The sequence below is a fragment of the Hylobates moloch genome, unplaced genomic scaffold, assembly GCF_009828535.3.
Source record: "Hylobates moloch isolate HMO894 unplaced genomic scaffold, HMol_V3 SCAFFOLD_25, whole genome shotgun sequence".
Lineage (NCBI taxonomy): Eukaryota > Metazoa > Chordata > Mammalia > Primates > Hylobatidae > Hylobates > Hylobates moloch.
Window position 1 is genome coordinate 2,800,078 of NW_026652300.1, and position 23,070 is coordinate 2,823,147.

The 23,070-nt window shown below is 42.6% G+C and overlaps 1 pseudogene; it reads left to right on the forward strand.

Annotated features, from left to right (window-relative positions):
* The first annotated feature begins 1,333 nt into the window (after window positions 1–1,333).
* LOC131382464 (uncharacterized) lies at window positions 1,334–22,725 on the forward strand (annotated as a pseudogene).
* The last annotated feature ends 345 nt before the right edge of the window (window positions 22,726–23,070 follow it).

The window sequence follows — 23,070 nt, forward strand, 5'->3', positions numbered from 1 at the left end:
CTACAGGTAATAGAAGCAGTTAAGTCACAGGTTGATTTTTAACTACCAAGCCTGGGGTTATGGCACCAGGCTTTCTGACTATGATCTCATTTCTGCCTTTCTTTAGCTTTGGCTTCCTCTCTCTTTTTCTGTGGTATTAGACAATAAGAGTGGTGGTCTCCTTCCTTACCACCTGAAAACTGGAACATGATGTGGACTGTGTGTGCAATTTAGAGAATGTGGGGACGGATTTGGAAGCACCTTCTTATCATCTGTCTTTATTTCTTTTGCAGGTGAAGTAGCAAGACCCCATCCACCCCTCATTAGATTGTATTCTCCATCTTACCTGACCTTATTGCTGCTCACAGTCTATGTCCCAGGATGAAATCCCAAGATGATGGAGAAGTGCCCTTTCATGACAGGAAGTAACTGCTCACCTGGAAACCAAATTCAAGGTAAATTCAAGGGAACCTAAAGACAGGATTTCTTGTATCTCTCCCTGGTTTGGCCACAGTGCAATTAAATACTCAGAGATGTTTGTTTTTTGGTGTGGTGTGCTACTCTTCTTTCTAGAAAACCAGCTTTTTTTGCAGAGGGAGGTGATTTGGATGATGGAGGGTCTCAGCTCCACTCCCAGCTCACTGCAGATTCATGATTCACAGAAAAATAAAAAGCACAGAGCCCTGCAGCTCACGCACAGCCACACATGACACAAAAGGTTAGGAGACTCAAAAAAAAGAAAAAGAAAAAAAGGGAGAGCAGAAGTGCATTAGCCACATTCCTTTAAGCAGACTCCACTTCAAGGCACACACACACAAACACACAATGCAACACACACACGCAGACATCCAACACTCACAACATTCCCACAGAGAAACACAGCTTGGCAGCTCTTGAGACTGCAGGGTTCTGCAGAAGTCTCACTCGGGAGAGGAGAGAGCAACCCCAGGGAATACAGGCAGATTGTACATAGAAATCACAGTGGGGTAACTTTCAAAAAGACTCACCCTTACAATGTATACACAGCAATGAGGAATCATGCAGATTTTTTTGGATCCTAAGAATTTTGCAGTTTGTTCCTAGGGACCTGCTTGATGTTTTCTCAGGCTAGCTCATGTCTGCCCTCTCCTAGGTTCATGGGACTATCCTGTGGGTCCCACAAAAAAGATAGGTGAGAGTCCACCTCTGACAAAACTCCAATGAGGTCTCCTTCTCTGCCAAGCTGCAGGGACTTGTGGCAAGGCAATGGTGACATTCATTGTGATACTAGCCACAGCTCATATGCATTCGTGAGGCAGGCTCAGGTGCCCAGCTCTCAGAGCTGTCAGCTTGCATAAGCAGAGGAAAATGGTACATGGAGAGCAAGCCTGGTATCAGGAAAAAGGCTGTCTGTGGAAACCCACTGCAGGATGCTAAAAGTCTTGACCTCAGGGCCCTTTCAGGCCATCTCCATCGTCAGATCCCCCTGGAGGAGGAGGAGTTTCAAGACTGTGAGGTGGTCCCTGGAAACTGCTATTCACACTTTATTCCCAAAAGAGGCTGTGTTCCAGAATCAGGTCCTGCAAGGGTTGGAATATAGTCTGGTGTGTGGTTGAGGGTTTCCTGTGTGATGGAATCATACAACTCAGAGGTGGGTGTCAGTGAAAGATGGCTGGGCTCTTGATCTCACTGCCTCCCTTCATCATGGGCCTCACAGGAGCATTCTGGGAAAGGCAGGAACCCCAGTAAAGATAGGTAAGTCAAAAGTGGAGCAGTGCTCTCACATCTCAGAGTGGCCTCTCACTGGTGCAGATGAGGTTGAGACAGTGTCTCAGGGGTCATCTTTGGCGATGGCAAGCCTGAAAAGCATATCCAGTAGTTTTGTTAAGGGGCACTGTGGATTTCTGAAGATGGCAAAAAGAAATCAAAGCTTGCCTGAAAGAACAAGCTGCCTTGAGCTTGAGTCCAAGCAATGTTCAGTGATACCTGTCAGAGGACCCAAAATCCTTCTGCAAGGTGCAAACAACCTAAGACCCCAGAATGAGACAGCGACCTGAAACCTGGAGCACAGCCAGCCTACCTGAAGTCCCTTTTGCTCTTTGAAATCCCTGCTAGCAAAATAATCTGTGGCAAGAGGCAGTCTATCTAGCAACAGCCCAATGAAAGAGACCCTCCACAATGAGAAAGCTGTGTAGATGAAATGAAAACAGAGTCTAGATTACCAGGCAAAGGCCTGACACAGCTGCCTGCTTTTCATCCTATAGGAATCATGCAGCCCTCCTATGTAAGTGGGAGAAGAATGGTTTCCTGTTTTTAGCTGTAACTGGAATTTATGGTTCTAAAAGTAACAAAGCTGCCCAGTCATTAAAACGTGAAAGTGTTTAGAAGGCAACATTCACACAATAGATTCCAATGAGGGTCATTCACCGTCAACTGGGAAATGTTTGGTGAAAAAGTCATTGAGCTAGACCCAGAGAAACCCTTGGCTGATGACAAACATGGAAGTCAAGAAAACAAGAGGTAAGTCTGGAGGCCACATCCCATTCAGCATCAATCCATACCCCTCCCATTTGGCTCCCAGTATGAAAGCCCTCAAATCAGGGATTTGCCAAAATGGCCCCAACTTGCACTCCAAGTGTTGCTTGAACTTTGGAGCTTCGGAGCACTCCCACCTGAAAACCGAGCAATAGTGAGGACTGCTTGTGAAATTAAGGTAATGCAACGATAATGTTGGAAGCACCCTCAGGTCATCTGTACTTATTATTATTATTATTTTTTTTTGCAAGTGAAGTTGCAGAACCCCATCCACTCCTCATCAGATTGTATACTTTCCCCTACCTGACATTATTTCTGCTCAAACTGTATGTACCAGGATGAAATCCCAAGATGATAGAGGAGTGTCCCCTCATGACTTCAAGTACCTATTCAGCTGGGAACCGAATTTGACGTAAATTCAATGGGGCCTGTGGACAGGACTATTATTGTCTGTCCCTGGGTTGGCCATGTGACAATAAAGCACTGGCAGATGTCTGTTTTTTGGTGTTGTTTACTCCTTCTTTGCCTAGAAGGGTGGCTTTTTTTGCAGAGGGAGGTGATTTGGACACTGGTAGGTCTCAGCCCACCTCCCAATTCACTGCAGATTCATGATCCGCAGAAAAATAAAGAACATGGAGCCCCACAGCCCAAGAAGAACAACACAGACAGACCACAAAAAGTGTGGGACACTCAAAAAAATTGCTGAAGTGCATTAGCCACATTCTTTAAGAAGACTTTACTTACACACACACACACACACACACACACACACACAAACATACAATGCCACATGCACATGCAGATATCCAACACTTGCAATACTTCCGCAGAAACACACAGGCTGGCAGCTCCTGAGGCTGTGTGGTTCTGCAGGAAGCCCCACTTGGGAGTGAGCAACCCCAAGGAACACATGCAGGCTGTACCTAGTAATTACCATTGTACAAGTTTCAAAAAGACTCATCCCTACAACGTCTAGGCAAGCCTGAGGAATCCTGCAGATCCTTATGGATCCTTAGGGATTTCACCATTCATTCCTGGGGCTCTGCTTAACATTTCTTCAATCTGGCTCACTTCTGTCCTCTTCTAGGATCATGGGATAATCCCATGGATCCCACACAGAAGACAGGTGAGAGTCCATGGCCGGAGCAAATCCATGGAAGTCCCCTTCACCAAGCCGCAGAGACTTGTCGCTAGGCAATGGTGACATTCATTGTGATGCTAGCCAGAGCTCACAATCAGGCCAGGTGCCCTGAGACTAGCGCATGCACATTCATGAGGCAGGCCTAAGTGCCTGGCTATCAGAGCTATCAACACACCTAGGCAGAGGAAAATGAAACAGGCAAAGCCTGCCTGGTATCAGGGAAAAGGCTATCTGTGAAAACCCACTGTAGGACCCTAAAAGTCTCAACCTCAGGGCCCCTTCAGACCGTCTCCATGGTCAGGTCCCCATGGAGGGGGAGGCATTTCAAGATTCTAAGGTGGCTTCTGGAAACTACTCTTCTGACTCCATTCCTGAAAGAGTCTGTCTGGAAAAACTAGGTCCCATGGGGATTGGAATATAGACTAGTGTGTTGTTGAGGGTTCTTTGGGTGGCAGAATTTTACCTGAGACCCCAGAGATGGGTGTCATTGAAAGATGACTGGGATCTTGATGTCACTTCCTCTCTTCATTCTGGGCCTTGTAAGGCCTCTCTGGAAAAGGCAGGAACGATGACAAAGCCAAGTCCAGGGTGGAGCAGTGTTCTCAAACCTCGGACTGGCCTCTCACAGGTGAAGATGAAGTTGACACAGTATCTCAGATGCTGTTTGTGGCAATGGCAAGCCTAAGAAAGGTGACCAGTGGTGCTGTTGAGGGCCACTGAGGATTCCCCATGAAAGCAAAGATAAATCAAGGCTCACCTGAGAGAATGAGCTGCCTTGTGCTTGAGTCATGCAATATTGAATGATTCCTATCAGAGGACTGAAAAGTCTCCTGCAATGTGCAAACCACCTCAGCTCCCACAAGGAGACAATGAACCACAACCTGGAGGGCAGCCAGCCTACCCAAAGTTCCTTTTGCTCTCTGAAATTTCTGGCAGCTAAACAATCTGAAGGAACAGTCAGTCCCATCCAGCAACAGCCCAGTGAAAGAGCTCTTCCATGATGAGAAGGCTGTGCAGATGAAATGAAACAGAGGCTATATTACCAGCCAAAAACCAGACACGGCTGTGTGCTTCTCATCCTACAGGAATAATGCAGCCCTCCAATAGAAGAGGGAGAATAAGAGTTTCCTTTTTGGTGCCTATAACATGAATTTACGGCTTTAAAAGCATCAAAGCTGCCCACTCATTTAAACATAACAGTGTTTAGAAAGAAACATTCACGCAATGGATTCCCATGAGGGTCGTTCCCCACGAACTGGGAAATGTTTAGGGTGGAAGTGGTTGAATCAGACCCAGCAAACCCTAGCCTGAAGAGGAACATGGAATTCAGGAAAAGAAGAGGCTAGTCTGGGGGCCACATCCCACCCAGCATCAATCCATTCCATTAACATTTGGTTCAAGACATAAAAGCCCTCAAATCAAGTTTGCCAGGGTGACTCCAATTTGCACTCCAAATGTTCTTTGCACCTTAGACTACTCCCATCTAAACACCAGGCCATCATGTGGACTGCTTGTGAAATTAAGGGAATGCAGACATGGAGTTAGAAGCATCTTCAGTGTCACCTGTCTTGAGTTTTTTTTTTCAGATGAAGTTGCTGGAACCCATCCAAACCTCACTAGATTATAACCTCACCCCTATCTGACCTTACTGCTGCTCACATTCTATGTTGCATTACGAAATCCCAAGATGATGGAGGGGTGCAACCTCATGACATGAAGCACCTGCTCATCTGGGAACTGAAGTCAAGGTGAATTCAAGTGGCCCTGTGGACAGGACTGCTAGTGTCTCTGTCTGGTTTGGCCACAGGACAATGAAACACTGGGAGATTTGTGTTTTTTGGTATGGTGTGCTTCTCTTTCAAAAGAGTGGCTTTTTTTTCTTTTTCTTTTTTTTTTTTTTTTTGCAGCAAGAGGTGATTTGGACGCTTGCAGGTCATGGTACACCTCTTAATTCACTGCAGATTCATGATCCACAGAAAAATAAAGAATGCAGAGAACCACAGCCTAAGCAGAGCCACCCTAAGCAGAGCCACACAGACAGGCCACAACAAGGTTGGCAGACTCAAAAAAAAAAAAAAAAAATCACTGACATGCATTAGTCACATTCCTTTAAGCAGACTCCGCTTAAAGGCACACACACACTGAATGCCACACACACATGGAGATATCCAACACTCAAAACCATCCCACAGAAACACACAACCTGTCAGCCCCTGAGGCTGCGTGGTTCTGCAGGAAGACCCATTTCGTAGAGAGCAAACCCAAGGAACACAAGCAGGCTGTACCTACAAATCGCAGTGGGGCAATTTCAAAAAGACTCACCCCTACAAATTCTAGGCAGGCCTGAGGAATCCAGCAGATTTTTTGGAACCTTAGGGATTTCGTGGTTTATTCCTGAGTCTTTGCTTGATATTTCTTCAGGCTGGATCATGTCTTCCCTCTCCTAGAATCATGGGACTATCCCATGGATTCCACAGAAAAAACAAGCAAGAATCCACCACTGACGAACCTTCATGGAGGTTTCCTACACTGCCAAGCTGTAGTCCTTGTCACTAGGCAACATTGACATTCATTGTGACACTAGCCAGAGCTCACAATCAGAACAGGTGCACTGAGACAACTGCATGTGCATTCGTGAGGCAGGCTTGGTGCTCGGCTGTCAGAAATGTCAGCCTGCCTAAGTAGAGAAAACTGGTACAGGTAGAGCTGGCCTGGTATCAGGAAAAAGACTACCTGCAAAACCCACTGCGAGACTCTAAAAGTCTCGACCTTTGAGCCCGTTCAGGCCATTTCTGTGTTTGGGTCCTGCTGGAGGAGGAGCATTTCATGACTATGAGGTGATCACTGGAACCTGCTCTTCTGACTCATTCCTGAAAGAAGCTATGTGGCAGAATCTGGTCACATTGGGATTGGAATATAGCCTGGTGTGTTACTGAGGGTAGTTTGAGTGACAGAATCATACCTGAGACCCCAGAGGCATGTATCAGTGAAAGATGTCTGGGCTCTTGACCTCACTGCCTCCCTTCATCCTCGACCTCACAGGAGCTTTCTGGGAAAGGCAGAAACCACGACAAAGGCATGTCCAAAGTGGAGTAGTTTTCTCACACCTCAGACTGGCCTCTCACAGGTGCAGATGAGTTTGAGACAGTGTCCCAATGGCCTCTGTGGCAACAGCAAGCCTAAACAGGATCCCCAGTAATGCTGTTGAGGGGACACTGTGGATTCCCTATGAAAACAAAGAAAAATCAAGGCTGGCATGACAGAATGAGCTGCCTGTGCTGGAGTCCAAGCAATGCTCAATGATTCCTGTCACAGCACCCAAATGCCTCCTGCAAAGTACAAACAACCTTAGCCCCCAAAAGAAGACAATGACCCACAACCTGAACTGCAGCTAGCCTACCTGAAGTTCCTTTTGCTCTCTGAAATCCCTGGCAGCTAAATAATCTGTCTCAAGAAGCAGTTCCAACAAGTGACAGCCCAATGAACGAGGCCCTCCAGAATGAGGTCCTGTAGATGAAATGAAACAGAGGCTAGATTTACAGGAAAAAGCTAGACATGGCTGCCTGCTTCTCGTCCTACAGGAATCATGCAACCCACCCAAAGAAGTGGGAGAACAAGAGTTTCTTTGTTGGCGACTGTAACAGGAACTTATGGTTTTGAAACTATCAAAGCTGCCCAGTCATTAAAATATGACTGTGTTTAGAAGGAAACACTCACAAAATAGATTCTCACGAGGTTTGTTCTCAAAGAACTGAGAAACATTTAGTGTGGAAGATGGTGACACAGACCCAGGATACCCTAGGCTGAGGAGGATCATGGAAAGCAGGAAAAGAAGAAGCGAGTCTGGAGGCCATATCCCACCCAGCATCAATCCATTCCACTACCATCTGGCTCTGGGTATGAAAGCCCTCAAAGCAGGAGTTTGCCAGGATGGCCCCAATCTGTACTTTAAATGTTCCTTGCAAGTTGGAGTACTCCCACCTGAACACCAGGCCATGGTGTGGACTGCTTCTGCAAGTAAGGGAACGTGAGGATGCAGTTGGAAAAAATTTCTGTGTCATCACTCTTCACCTTTTTTGCAGGTGAAGGTGTGGGACCCCATCCAATCCTGACCAGATTCCATCCTCACCCCTCTGACCTTATTGTTGCTCACGCTTTCTGTCCAAGAATGAAATTCCAAGATGACGGCAGAGTGCCCCCTCACAACGTAAAGCACCTGCTCAACTGCCAGGCAAATTTGAGGTAATTACAACGGGCCCTGCAGAGAGAACTTTAGTGTCCCTCTTGGGCTTTGTCACAGGACAATGAAACACTGGGAGATGTCTATTCTCTGTTGAGGTGTGCTCCTCTTCTGTGAAGAAGAGTGGCTTTAATTGCAGGGGTAGGTGATTTGAACTTAGACAGGTCACAGCCAGCCTCCCAATTCACTGTGGATTCTTTATCCACAGGAAATAAAGAACACGGAGCCCCACAGCCCAGGAAGAGCCGCAAAGACCACCCACCAAAAGGTTGGGAGACTCAAACGAAAGAAGTGCTGCTTCAAGAGTGCGTTAGCCACATTCACGTTAGTAGGCTCCACTTACAGGCTCATGGCACGCGTGCACACACAAACACACACACACACACACACACAAAGGCAGACATCCAACACTTGCAACACTCCAAAAGAAACACACAGCTAGGCATCTTCTGAGGCTGCATGGCTCTGCAGAAATCCCCACCATGGAGAGAGCAACCCTGGGGAATACAGGCGGGTTGTACCTATAAGTCACTGTGGAGCAAGTTTCTAAAGGACTAACCCCTAAAATGTGTAGGCAGGCCTGAGACATCCTGCAGATTTTTTTTTGGACCCATGGGAATTTTGTTTTTTATTTCTGGAGCTCTCCTTGACGTTTCTTCAAGCTGACTCATGCTTGCCCTCTCCTAGAATCACGGTACTATCCCATGCATCACACAAAGAAAACAGATGAGAGTCCACCGCCAATGCACCTCCAGGGAGGTCTCCTTCCTGCCAAGTCACAGTGACTTGTTGCTAGGCAATGGTGTCATTCACTGTGAGCTAGACAGAGCTCACAGGTGAGACCTGGTGCCCTGAGAGCAGCACATGGGCATTCGCAGGCAGGTGCAGGCACCCAGTTCTCAGATCTGTGAACCTTCCTAAGCAGAAAAAAGATGGAACAGGCAGCGACTTTAGGGCTCCATTGGGCTGTTTTTGTGGTCTGGTCCAGATGGAGAAGAAGAAGTTTTGAGACTGTGAGGTGGTCCCTGGAAACTGCTCTTCTGACTCCATTCTCAAAAGAGACTGTGTGCAAGAATTTGGTCCCATGGGTTTTGGAATATAGTCTGGTGAGTTTTTGAGGGTCTTTGATCGATGGAATCATACCTGAGACCCAAGAGGTGGATATCAGTGAAAGATGGCCTGGCCCTTTACCTAACTTCCTCCCTTCACCCTGGACCCTGCAAGGGCAGTCTGGGAAAGGCAGGGACCATGACAAAGGCAAGTCCAAGGTGGAGCAATGTTCTCACCCCTTGAACTGGGTGCTCACAGGTGCAGATAAGGTTAAGACAATGTCTCTGAGGTAGTCTGTTGTGATTGCAAGCCTGAATAGGGTGTTTAGTAGTGTTGTTGAAAGTCACTGTGGACTCACCATGACAGCAAAGAAAAATCAAAACTCACCCAAGAGAACAAGCTGACTTGTGCTGGAGTCCAAGCAATGTTCAAAGATTCCTGTCAGAGGACCTAAAAGCCTCCTGCAAAGTACAAACAACCACAGCCCCCAAAAAGAGATCATGACCCAAACCCTGGAGTGGGAGCTAGCTTACCCAACTTTCCTTTTTCTCACTGAAATCCCTAGCAGCCAAGGGATCTTTGGTGAGAGGCAGCTGCGTCCAGCAACAGCTCAATGGAATACTCCCTCCACAATGAGAAATGGCATGCAGATATAATGAAATGCAGCCCACATTACCAGGTAAAAGCCAGACAGCCTTGCCTGCTTCTTATCCTACGTGAATCACGGAGCTCTCCAATAGAAGTGGGAGAACAAAAGTTTTCTTTCTGGCTGGCATCTGTAGTGGAATTTATGGTTTTAAATGTATCAAAGCAGTCCAGGCATTAAAATGTGACAGTGTTTGGAAGGAAACACTCACACAACAGATTCCCATGAGGGTCATCCTCCATGAACTGGGAAATATTTAGTGTGTAAGACATTTAGTCAGACCCAGGAAACCATATGCCAATCAGGAGTATGGAAGTCAGGAAAAGAAGATTCAAGTGTGGAGGCCACATCCCACCCAGCATCAATCCATCCCAGTCCCATTTGGCTATGGGAATGAAAGCCCTCAAATTGGGAGTTTGCCAGGAAGGCCCCAGTTTGCACTCCAAATATTCCCTGCATGTTGGAGTACTCCCAGATGAACATACGGCCATAGTGTGGACTACTTTTTCAATTAACAGAATGCAAGGATGCTGTTGGAAGCACCTTCTGTGTCATCCGTCTTTGGCTTTTTTGAAGGTGAAGGTGCAGGACTGCATCCAACCCTCACTAGATTGTATCTTCACCCCATCTGACCTTATTTCTGCTCATAATCTGTACCAGAATGAAATCCCAACACAATGAAGGAGTGTGCCCTGATGATTTTAAACACCTACTTGGCTGGGAACTGAATTTGATGAGACAGCTTATCAATGCATCCCAGAAATCACTAGGTCCTATTTTTTTCTCTACCCTGCAGTTTCCTCCTGGAGTAGAAGATAGTCCGCAAAACACACTTAGCTATAACACAAGCTCTGCCACTTTGGTCTTCCATAGATTCTCAGTACAAACATGGAGGAGAAGATTAAGCACTTTCACAGTGAACAGAAAGCACTGGAATCCCCAGTCAATGTTTTTTGATTCAAATGATAGAGACTTTCTATGCCAATAGGCTATTACACTTTCAAAGTGGTCACCTCTCCTCAGCTAGCAAATTCCCAATGGTATGACCATGGATTTCTCCTGTTGCCAAACCATGGGATCATCCCAATACAGCTGAATGCTGGAGTATATCAGAAATGAACACTTCTCAATGTTTTTTTCTGGACCCCAGAACTCCCAAACAACTATTATACCTATACCCTGGAATCTTCCTCAGAGAAATACAATGAATTATAAATATCAAAGTGTGATTGATTCCGCAAGATCTTGGATTTATACATTAGCTCATATAATTAGGCTTCATACTCTACCATTAGTTAATGCTGGTGGATCCCGGTTTCTCTTTTCAAGAGGCAGAGGTGGATCTAAATTCCTTATAAGATGGATACTGGTCAGTTTCAAGTTCAATCTATTAATGTCCTTCCTCATGTACAACTTGTAGCTAGACCTTGGCTTGAAATTACTGCTTAAGTTGAAACTTGGAAACAATTTGTGTCATATAAAACAGGAACAGTGATGCAAATTATGTCTAGTGAAGAGTATCAGAAGCCAAAATCATCAGGTAGCTCATAGTGTTAACCCTGGTGCTAAACCAGTAACTTAAACTAGATTCCACCATTTCTTTTCATAGTTAATAAAATTGAACTATGGGCTCATTGATCACTCAGTGAAGATGTGTCTCAATATGCTACAGTAACCTATACCTTTGAATCATGGTGTCAGCCAGTATAGAATGTATTTGAATACCAAGAAGCTATAGAAAGGACAGATGGATACTGGACTCTCATGGAACCTGAGTCAACTCAGCTCTGGATTTCTTCTATATGGCATACTCCATATTCATGTGCTAAGTCAGAAGATGACAACATTAGGTCTTAGATGCAACATAAAATCAATAAGATCGGACACTCAAATCAAATGGATAGATTTAGTACATTGAATAAGCATGAGGCTATTATACTCAAACGCCTGATGCATACATGTATCTTAATACATCCTACTATGAACATAATTGAGCCCTTAATTCACTCAAAAGTTGACATGATCAGGCCCTGGAGTCAGCCTGAAACAGCCATATTCCAAACCTGGACCCAGCCAGAAACAACCAAGAAGACTCTTGACTCGACTGAAAGCTGATACAATTAAACCGTGGTTACAAACTGAAAATGAAAGAATGAGACTCTGGATTTGTCATAAATTTAAAATGTTGTGGCCCAGAACCCAGACTGAAGAATGGAAAGAAAAACATTAGAACCAACCAGAAACAGATCCAGTTAAGTACTGGTCCCAAACTAGGATGGAAACAGTGGTACCTAGGCCCCAGTCTGAAGGTGATAGATCCAGACCCAGAATCACACAGAAGCTGATATCATCAAACCTTTGTCTCAGTCTCAAGCAGATACAGTCACACAGCAGAGAGAACCAATAACTCTGACAGATCACCATTGGATACAATCTGAAACTGAAATAGTGAGGTTTTGGAACCAACCTGTGGCTGATGAGTTAAGAGACTGAACACATCATGACACTTATGCATTTAGACACTGGGGCAAGGTTGAAAGTGATAAAGTTAGATCCTGTATCCAAGCTGGAGATGACACTTTGAGACCCTAGATTCAGAAAGACATTGGTGGATACAAAATGAAGTAACTGCTGGATACAAAATGAAGCTACTATATTATCACCATGGATGCAAGGAGAGTCTCAAGAATTAAATTCCTGGACACAATCTGAAACTGATACAGTCCCACCATGGACCCAGACTGAAACTACAAGAATAAACTGTTGGACAAAGATGTTAGCAGGTATAGTCGCAACATGGACAAAGGCTGAATTTCAAGGATTAACATCCTGGAGGCAGTCTGAAATGGATCCGGTCATACTGTGGACTATTGCCAAATCTCTAGCAGTGAATCTCTGGACACATTCTGTATCTGATAAAGTCACACGTTGGAACCAAGGTGAATTTCCAGCCTTATTTCCCTTGACAAAGCCTATAGCTAAGATAGTCACACCATGGATCCAAATTAGATTTCCAATAATAAAATCCTGGGCAAAAACTATAGCTGAAACTGTCATACAACTGATCCTGGATGAAGTGCCAACAATAAATCTTTGGACAAAATTACTGCCTGAATATCTAGAAGGAAGTAACTGGCTCCCATCTGAATTTAATCCTGTCTCATTGTGGACCATGGCTTATTTGCCAGCAGTAAAATACTGGATACATTTTTTTACTGAAACAATAACACTGTGAACCCAGGTTGAGGCTCCAGCAACACATTTCTGGAAACAGCTGGAAACTGACATAACCACACTAGGGACCCATGCTGAATCACTAGTGATGAATTCATGGATACACTGTGCTATATCTGACAAGGTCACTATGTGTATCCAGGCTAAATCACTATAATTAAATCCTTGGACACAGTCTGAAACTGATATACTCACAACATGGATTCTGGCTGAAACTTTACAAATAAATCCCTGTGCACATGATATTTTCCTACCATAGGCCCATGCTGAATATCCACCAGTATCTTTGACTCAAGCATGGATTCCAGGTAAAACTCCAGCAATGAATCCCTGGAGAGAGGCTACAGCTGATATGGTCCTACCATGGAATCAGGCTATATTTATAGAAGGAAATGACAGGGCACGATCTGAAACTTATACAGTCACACAGGGGATCCTGAATGATTCTCCAGCAGTAAATTCTTGGACACAGACAATAGCTGATGCAGACAAGCTGTGGACCAAGGCTGAATTTCCAGCAATAAATCCCCAGAAAAAGTCTGTAGGTGACAGTACTATACCACAGATTCAGGATGAGTCTCCAGCAATAAATCCATGGACACAATATATATCTTATGCAATCAAACCATGGGCTGAAGATGCTTCAGCAGTAAATCTCTGTACACTACCTGAATCTGATAACATTATCCTTTGGACACAAGCTGAGTCTCCAACAGTAAATCCGTGCACAGATGCCGTATCTTCCAGTCACACTGTGGGCCCAGGCTGTATCTCCAGCAGTAATTCCATGGACACAGCCTGTACCTTCCATAGTCACGCCTTGGACCCAGGTTGAATGTCCATCAGTAAATAGCTGGACAATGTTCATAGCTGATAGCATCACATTATGGAAGGAGGCTGAATTAATAGCAGGATATCCATGGATACTGCCTTAGGCTGCTACTATTCAGACTATGGGCACTGTCTGAATCTCTAGCAGGTATTGGACACAGTCTATGTATGACACAGATACACCACGGCCTCAGGCTGACTCTCCAGCAGTAGCTTACTGGACAGAAGCTGTAGCTAATACACAGACACTGTGCACTCAGTCTGAATTTTTAACAGTAAAGCCTTGGATCCAATCTGTATCTGTTACACTCATACCATGGACCCAGGCTGAGTCTTCAGCAGTAAAGCATTTGACACAGGCAAAAGCTTATACAATCAAACTATGGAACCAAGTCAAATTACCTGCCATAAATCTCTGGAAACCATATGAAACCAGTATATTCACACGATAGACTGAGGCTGAGTCTCCAAAAGTAAATGACTGAACACAGCCTGCTAGTTATACCACTGAACCAAGCTGAATCTGTAGGAGTAAATCCCTCCACAAAGCTTGAAACAGAAATTATCTTACTGTGGACCCAGGCTCTTTCTAAAATCAACAATGTCTGCACATATACTCTACTTGATAGAGTGAAATCATTGGCTAAGAATGATAATGTAGCAGTAAAGTCATGGAGAAAGTCTAAAACTGAAATAGTCTCATCATGGAACCAGGATCTGTTGCCAGCAATAAATCCCTTAACATTGGCTATAACTGGTATAGACACACTGCAGTATAGGATGTATTTCTAATAATTCCCAGGGGAGAGGCTCTAGCTGACACAGTCATAACATGGACACAGAAAAAATCTCCAGCAGTCAATTTCTGGTTATAACCTCTACCTGATGCAGTCACACTATGAACCCAAATGAAATATCCATCAGTAAACATTTGGAACCAGGCTGAATTTCCAGCTATAAATCCCGTGATGCAGTCGAAGTCTCAAATTATAAATATCTGAACACTCTGAATCTCTAGCCCCATGTCCTCTGTTAGAGGCTGAAACGGATACAGTCATATCATGTACCCAGACTGAATATTTGGCAGTACATCCCTTGACACATCCTGTTGCTGATACAATGTGTACACGTTCTGTAACTCTATCTTTAATGTTTTCACAAAGTTTACATAGTACACTGGAAGCACGGACTCAAACTAAGTATCTACCAGCAAATACCTGGACAGAGACTGTAGCTTCGAAAGTTATACCCTGGACCCAGGCTGAATTTCCAGCATTAAATCCCTGGACAGAGCCTGTTTTTTATACAGCTACAATTTGGGCACAGGCCATAGCTGCAACAGTAAAGGCCTGGGCACAGCCTTCATCTAATACAATCAGATTATGGTCCCAATCGGAAACTGCAGTATTAATTACATGGATACTGCCAGTATCTGACACATACATAAAATTGATCCAATTTGAATCTTCAGCAGTAAATCACTGGATACTGCCTATATCTAATACATTATCATTGTGGACCCAGCCTGTGTCTCTAGCAGTCAATCCGTGGATAGACACAATAGCTTCCACAGTCATCCCATGTACCAAAGTTTTACTTCTAGCAGCAAATCCCTGGACACAGACTATATCTGATATATTTGCACTGTGGACCCAGGCTGAATCTTCTGCAGTCATTACCTCCACACAGCCAGCATCTGACAAAATTATACTGTGGCTGTAGGCCCAGTCTCCAGTAGGAATTACCTGGACACAGACTGTATCTGATATACTTATATCATGGAATTATGATGAATCTTCAGCAGAAAATCCAAGGGCATGGGCTATAGTTTCCTCAGTGTTACCATGGACCCAGGATATCCCTTCAGCAGAAAAAACCTGGACACTACCTATGTATGAATCAATCACGCCATGATCCCAGTCTGAGTCTCCAGTGGTAAATACATGGACAGAGGACACAGCTTCCACAGACACAAAGTGTACTCATGATGATTTTCCAGATGCAAATTCTTATACACAGAGTGATATGGGCTCATTTTGGACAATGCTTAAAACTGAAGCTAAGAAATTCTAGACACTTCCTGAAGCTAAACTATTTATAGAATTTCATTACTGCCTCAACCCGATACCACACAACCTTTGATCCAAGATGAAAATCAAGTGTCTGTTTTATAGACACACCATGAGATTGAAAATATCAATGAATGGACCTCACCTGAATTTGAAATATTTATATCCTGGATACTGCCTGCACCACTAGCAGCAAAACCATGGTCCCAGCCTGAAGCTCTAGTTAGCAGAATTTAGTTTAAAACTGGAATAGAAAACAAAACAAAACAAAACAACAACAACAAAAAAACAAAACACCTTGGGCCCAGTCAGAGGTTCAAATACTGAGCACATTTACTCCCTTTGGACTTGGTAAAATAGAATCCTGGTCCAAACATAGAACTACAACATTTATAACACGGATTCAGTCTGAAACTGATATCTTCTTCCAATGTACCGAATCTGAAGTAGGTACAATGAGATCCCAGACCAGATCCCAGAAGGTGATACAGTAAAACTATGGATCTGGACTGAAGCAGGCACAATCCAACCCTGGACTTGAGCTAAAACTAATACAATCAGACCTTTGACTCGTGCTGAATTTCAAGCAGTCAGGACCTGGACCCTGTCCTTCTCTGATACACTACACTGTTGTATCAGGCTGAAATGCAGGCAGGAAAATGCATGACCATGCCTGACATTAATACTCTGAGTGCCTGGTTTCAGACCCAAAACAATACAAGAAGAAATAGTACTCAACCTTATTCTCAAACAGTTACTACATGGATGAAGCCAGAGTGGCAAATAATCCACCCATTGAACCAATCTGAAAAGAATGCAGCCAGACCCTGGACCCAGCCTGAAGGTGATGTTATCGACCCTTGGACCTATGTTGAAGCCAATACAGTCAGACACTGGAGCCATTCTGATACTGGTAAAATGAAACAATGAACTGATCCTGAATCTCAAGCAATTAGGACCTGGTCTGAGGTGGGTGTGTTGACGGATTCGTCCCCAACTCAAAATGATGCAGTCTGGCCCTGGACCCAACTTGAATCTCAAATGACATACTCCTGGACCCAGAATCAAGTTAGCATAAGTTACCCTTGGACTCAGCATGTACCTGTTACAATCAGACAATGGACTTACTCTAAAATGAATCCCTGGACCCACCCTGAAGCCAATACGGTGGTAAGATACTGGTTCCAGACTCAAATGAATTCAGTAAGATCCTGGAACCAACTTGAGAGTGACACAGTCAGATTCATCCTGAGAGTCAGCCAATCTTTCCCTGGCCACAGACAGAAGTTGGTATGTTTTGGCCCTGGACTCAGAAAAGATCTGCTATATATCAAACCTGGACCCACCCTGAAACCCAAGCAGTGAGACCCTGGAACAAGCAGGAAACTGATATAGTCAGATCTTCATTTTACATTCAAATGAATAAAGGCAGATCCTGGGCTTATTCAAAATCTCAAATAGTCCCTGGATCCAGCCAGAAGTTGACATAATTCACCCTTTTATCCAGTCTGAAACCTTCCTACTAAGATTCCGCCCCAAGGTTCTACCTCCAGTAGTCAAACCATGGATGTTGCTTAAAGGAAGAACACTCATATCTTGGATACTGTCTGTAACCCAAGCAGACACACATTGGATCCAGTCTGAAGCTGATATTATTGAATCCTTTGCTGTTTTTAAAGCTGGAAAAGTGAGAAACTTTATCCAGCCTGAAACAGAAATACTAAGACCCAGAACCCATTATAAGGCTGATATAATTGCATCATTTTCTTCTCCTGAAATTGAGCCTAATGAAGAAACACTATTAACGAGTCATTTTGGCTCCTTGTCTAAACATGTACCCTTTCTGCCAGTAAAAACTGTGCCTTTCCCAGATCAGTATTTTATCGCTTTGTTTACTGACATAACTGACACAGAAAGCCAGGATAAAATCAATTCTCTCCAACCAAGCCAGATTACAATCACTTGGCTTCCTGGAAGACTTGTTTACCAGCACTATGGCTGGAAATTAAAAATTATCAAGATAAAAGAAAGCCCTGATGTCCCATGTACCTCTCTTATCTCTCTTCCTTCTTTTTCCTTCTTCTTTCTTGTCCTCTTCCATCTCCATGTGCACTGTGCCCTTCTTGTTCAGTCTTGCATGCTGCTCCAGCCATAGTTTTAACAAAACAAACTCTCCTGATGCCTGGATCTCAATCAGGACCCAAGCCTGGACAACAACCTCTTTTTGTGTCAAGGCCAAGCAAGCTGTGTGAGAGGATGGCCGTAAGGTGCAAATTCATGGGGTGTGAATGCCAGGGACAAAAGGAATATCTTGAACAACAAAAGTTACTTCTGGCCCTCCTTCAAAATATTGATTGCTATCTTGTCTCTTGTTTCTCGCAGGGTGACCTGGGAGCACCTTTGGTGTGCCATCTACAGCAAAAGGACACTTAGGTGCAAGTGGGAATCTTGAGTCACTTTAAGGAGTGTTACACAAAGCCACATGTCTTCAGCCAAGTGCACCCTTTGCTTTTCTGGCTCAAGGGAGTGACACAGCCTAGCCATGCACCATGGCACCAGCAAGGGCCCATTACTACCTCTGCTTCCGTGTCCATTTTAGTCTCTACTTCTCCAAGTGCCTCGGCTTTTACCTCCACTTCCTCTTGTATTCCGCCACACTTCATTTCTCTGCTGCAGCTGCAGAGTAAGGCTTAAAAACTTAGTGGGAGAAGTAAAAGAAGAAGACAATGGAAATAGAAAAGAAAAGAGGAAAGGACAGAGGAGAGAAAATTCTTCCTGTGAAATGCAAGAGTTTTTTAAATACCAAATCATAAAAATTATTTTCCTTATGGATTGCAAAAATATTTCATACTTGATATTTGATTCAATTTCCATAGTATCCCTATAGATTACTCTATGATGTAGATCATATAACATGATTATTATAGTAATCTTAAATGTGAATTCTGATACTAGATAAATAGAATGGATTGATCAAGTTCTCATGGCAAAAGATTAATACAGCTAGCATTAAGACCCACTCTCCTAACACAAAGACATTTCTTTACTACCACACAGTACCTTACATTTGTAATAGAGTTCTTTTGAATTAAGTATATTTTAAGTTAAAGATATTATGATGTTTGGAAAAAGCATAGAAGTGAGAAGTGAGTAAGTAATGTGTTTTAGGTGCTGGTGTACTAGACTGTATTATATTGTGATTATCAGTTTCCTCCTTCCCTTGGCTGTCAGAAAACCTATAACAATATTTGTAATGTCTATTTCACATTACTGTACTTCCACTTATTTCCTTGGAAATTGAGGGATCTCTTTTGGTCTCATGTATTAAATGTGCACTTAACAACAGCTATTTTATAGCTACCACCTATTTCCATAGCTACAGTAAATAATATATTTAAAACATAAAAGAGACCATAATTATTTGCTCACATCTCCAAAGACTAATTCAAAGACAACCACACTTAAGATCTTAGTTATGCTTCTAATTTCATCTATACTTCCTTACCTCTTCTATAGACCGGTTATCTTCACCATTTTTCTCTCTGTTTATATATTAACGAGCATTGTTTCAACTCAGTTTTCTGAGGAACTCTAAAATAATTTTAAAAATATCAACTTTCCTGAACTTCAAACTTGAATTTTGTATTTAAACTATTGGGTTGATATCTCACTAAGATTATAAGTTTAGGAAGATTAGCCCCCTCCAATTTAGAGATGGGTGCCTTATCCCCAAATTTTTCATTATTTCTCTAATACCTTCAAATCATTGCAATTTTTGTTGCCTATCTACTTCAATGACTTCTAAGTAGCTAAAATCATAGCTATATAAATGTTGCAATGGGAAAAAAGCTGGAATAACTCCCAATATTTTGATTAGAGAAACTTAAGCTAGGACGTAAAGAAACTATGACCTTGGAAAGATAATAAAAGGAACACTTTTTTCCCAAGAAAAATGCATAAACACAAAAGAGGTAGAAGTTTGTCTTCGCTAGTCATATTTAACAATGCTGACTCGGTTAGCAGAAATACAAGGGATTTAAAACTTTAAAAAAAATGGTCTACAGTTGGCAATTCTATTCAAATTAGCCCAATTAGCTTAATTTTCTCTTCAGCTTTGGCAGATTAGATTTCTCTGTGATATGCCATGCCTTCAAAGGCTGTGATCATCACCTGTGGCAGTCAGGTCTGCTGTGGTTCCATAGTTAGCAGCTCTTGGGTTCTCACAGCTGTCCACTGTGTCAGGAACATGTAAGTTTGTGCTTGCCTCTTCCCATACCTTAAAATTCATTATCCTGTAATTACATTGCTGAAGGTTTCTCTGTCTAAATTCACTTCTATAATGCATGACCATCTCACTTATACAGATAACATTTTTGCTTTGGCTAAAAAAAATATATCTCACTGTGTGTGGCACATTAATACCCCTGTTAATTCCTCTGCAATCCCATTGTCTGTGGACCCTTTATTCATAGATTTCTGATTTCTCTGAAGATGAGCTAGGGACCTTGTGTATCATGACTAAAGAAATATGCTGGAAAGCCTGATGTAGTTCTAAGGTTCAGATTTTCCAACGAACGTACTATAATAAATCTTTGCCTATGCACACAGGAATGCTGAAGACATTGCTGTGATACTGGGCTTGAGACACCCTGGGGCACCACTGAGAGTTGTGAAAGTGTTTGCCATTCTACTACATGACAGATTCCAGTTGGTGAGGGGAGGAGCAAGAAATGAGCTGACGTTGCTACTCCTCCAAGATGTCCAGACTCCCATTTGCCTCTTAGCACCCTTGGACTACCTGAAGAACCTGAATAGTTCAGAATGCTGGCTCTCTGGGCCACAAATTATTATACCAGGTCAGCGGTTACTTTTCTGATCAGGGTAGCAGTTCTAAAAAAATGAGGTTCATATTTTTAATATTGTGGTTCAAGGAATAACTATAATCACAATTGTGTACATTACTAATTATAAGATATTTAATCCTCATCAGAGACCCACTAGGAGATTTGTTTTTCTTTTATAAGATGATTGTTCAGATGATAACTTCACAGGATTTTAGATCTGAAAATAATATATGACAATCTTTCTCTGTACAGTCACTTTAGTAAACCAAAGTAGAGATGATTTTCTCTCCAACTCTTTGCTAACTTCAAAGGAAAGGAAAAAGAGAGATTTTTATTTTGTTGTGTTTTTACCTCTTTATAAAAGTGAAGCTGAACTTGACTTGGAATTTGGAATTTCATAAGTAAAAATTTACTTGTTAATTTTGAAGAGTGGCATTTAAAATGTGATTAAAGTGTGATGAGGCTGTCCGCAGTGGCTTGCTCCTGTAGTTCCAGCACTTTGGGAGCCTGAACTAGGAGAACACTTTGGGTCTAGGAATTTGATACCCACTTGGGCAATATAGCAAGACTCCATCACTAAACAAAAACAAACACAAATAGCCTGGTGTGGTGTTGCACACATGTAGTCTCAGCTATGTGGGAGGCTGAGACAAGAAGATAGCTTGAATCCAGGAGGTTGAGGCTACATTGTATGAAGTTGTGCCAATCCACTCCAGCCTGGGTGACCAAGCAAGAACTTGTCTCAAAAAAGGGAGGCAAGGCATGGTGGCTTACACTTATAATCCCAGTACTTTGGGTGGCTGAGGCCATTGAATCACCTGAAGTCAGAAGTTTGAGACCAGTCTGACCAACATGGGGAAAACCCCTCTCTACTAAAATACATGATTAGCCAGGAGTGGTGTTATGTGCCTGTAATCCCTGTTACTGAGGAGGCTGAGGTAGGATAATTGCTTGGATCCAAGAGGCAGAGGCTTCAGTAAGCTGAGATCAGGCCACTGAAATCCAGACTGAGTGACAGAGCGAAACTCAATCTCAAAAACAATAAAAATTCTCTAGAAAGAGAATGAAATAGATAAATGTGCACTGTAAAATGTTAATGGTGAAAAAATAAACTGAATTTCGTTGTATAAGTTATACACACAAGTTTAAAGTGATAAGGAGACAGTGATAAGACAGATCATGGTCTTACCTCAATAGTGTTTAAATGTAACATATATTCTTTAGGATAGTTATAGTCTATTTGTCTTTCTAGGAGAGACCGAAGAGAACCCAGAAATGTTAAACATTCAAGTGATGTAACCTTCAGCTCTGCCCACCTGTACTCTGACATAAGCAGTTCAGCTGTTTGTTTCATTACTCAGTCCAAAGACTCTAATGCAAATGTGGTACACAGTCCTTTTTTTTTCTACATGATAGAAATTACAACTTTGTCCCTATGCAAAAGGGTATACAGAGTACGCCTAAATGATACATATAAGTGAATCACTGATCAGTAGGAAACCATCTTAAAAGTCTTTAATTACAGAACAAAATCTCTGAAAAAATTTTGTTGTTAATCTCTGAGTTTTCTTACATGGGTTATTAATCTCTACCCATACTAAATAGCTAGTATGCTGCTCTTCAAACAAATTAGACATTTTATATAATTCCCATATTCCAAAAATAGTAATTTCACACCTCACAGTTTAAAACGATTCCAACCTTTTTCTATTTCCCCAATTAAAATAACTTTTTAAGGTTTAATCTTCAGTGATTTTTTGTAGTACTATTTTTGAAGATATTTGATCAGGTTGATTTACTTATATACTTATCTGATGTCTCCCTTTCTTCTGAATACATATTTTATTATCCACTTATTAGATCTAAGTTTAAGAAGCTGGAATAGGGATTTAAGTCCAAATGCTACATTTGAATTTACCGGAGTCAGTGAGCCCAGGAAGTGCCATTATGGGCAGACCAGTATCTGGCAATGGGAGTTGGAGACAAATGGGCTTCACCAATCTCAAACCCCTGGACACTTCTCCTGGATCTTATCTACTTCAGCAAAAGAAGGACACCCACTAAACCAGGCCCTTAAGCCTCAGATGGAAACTCCTAAGTCCTCTTGTCTCCTTAAATAGCCAACCACACTGCCACTTTCTTCAATAATAATTACTGCAGCCCTGAGACTTTGGTAGTCTAGTGACTATCACTAGTGATGCTACTGTCTGGTCACAGTATGATAAAACACCTGAGCAACAAAAACAAAACATTGACTTAAGCCTTCTAAAATGTCTCCAAATATACTTTCAATTCTGCATTCTGTATAACAACTGCATTCTACGTGTTCCTGAACTAATGCTTGACCTTGGATTATTTTCATTCTTGAAAATGATTCAAAAGTGTATATTTAAAATGAAGGTGAATACAGAATTTCATCTGTCAGCAAATAAAATTTTCAAAATGATGCAAAATACAAATGTGAAATTGTATTTGTAAACTTTATTGGTCTTTCAAATTATATTTTCATACCTACTCACTCA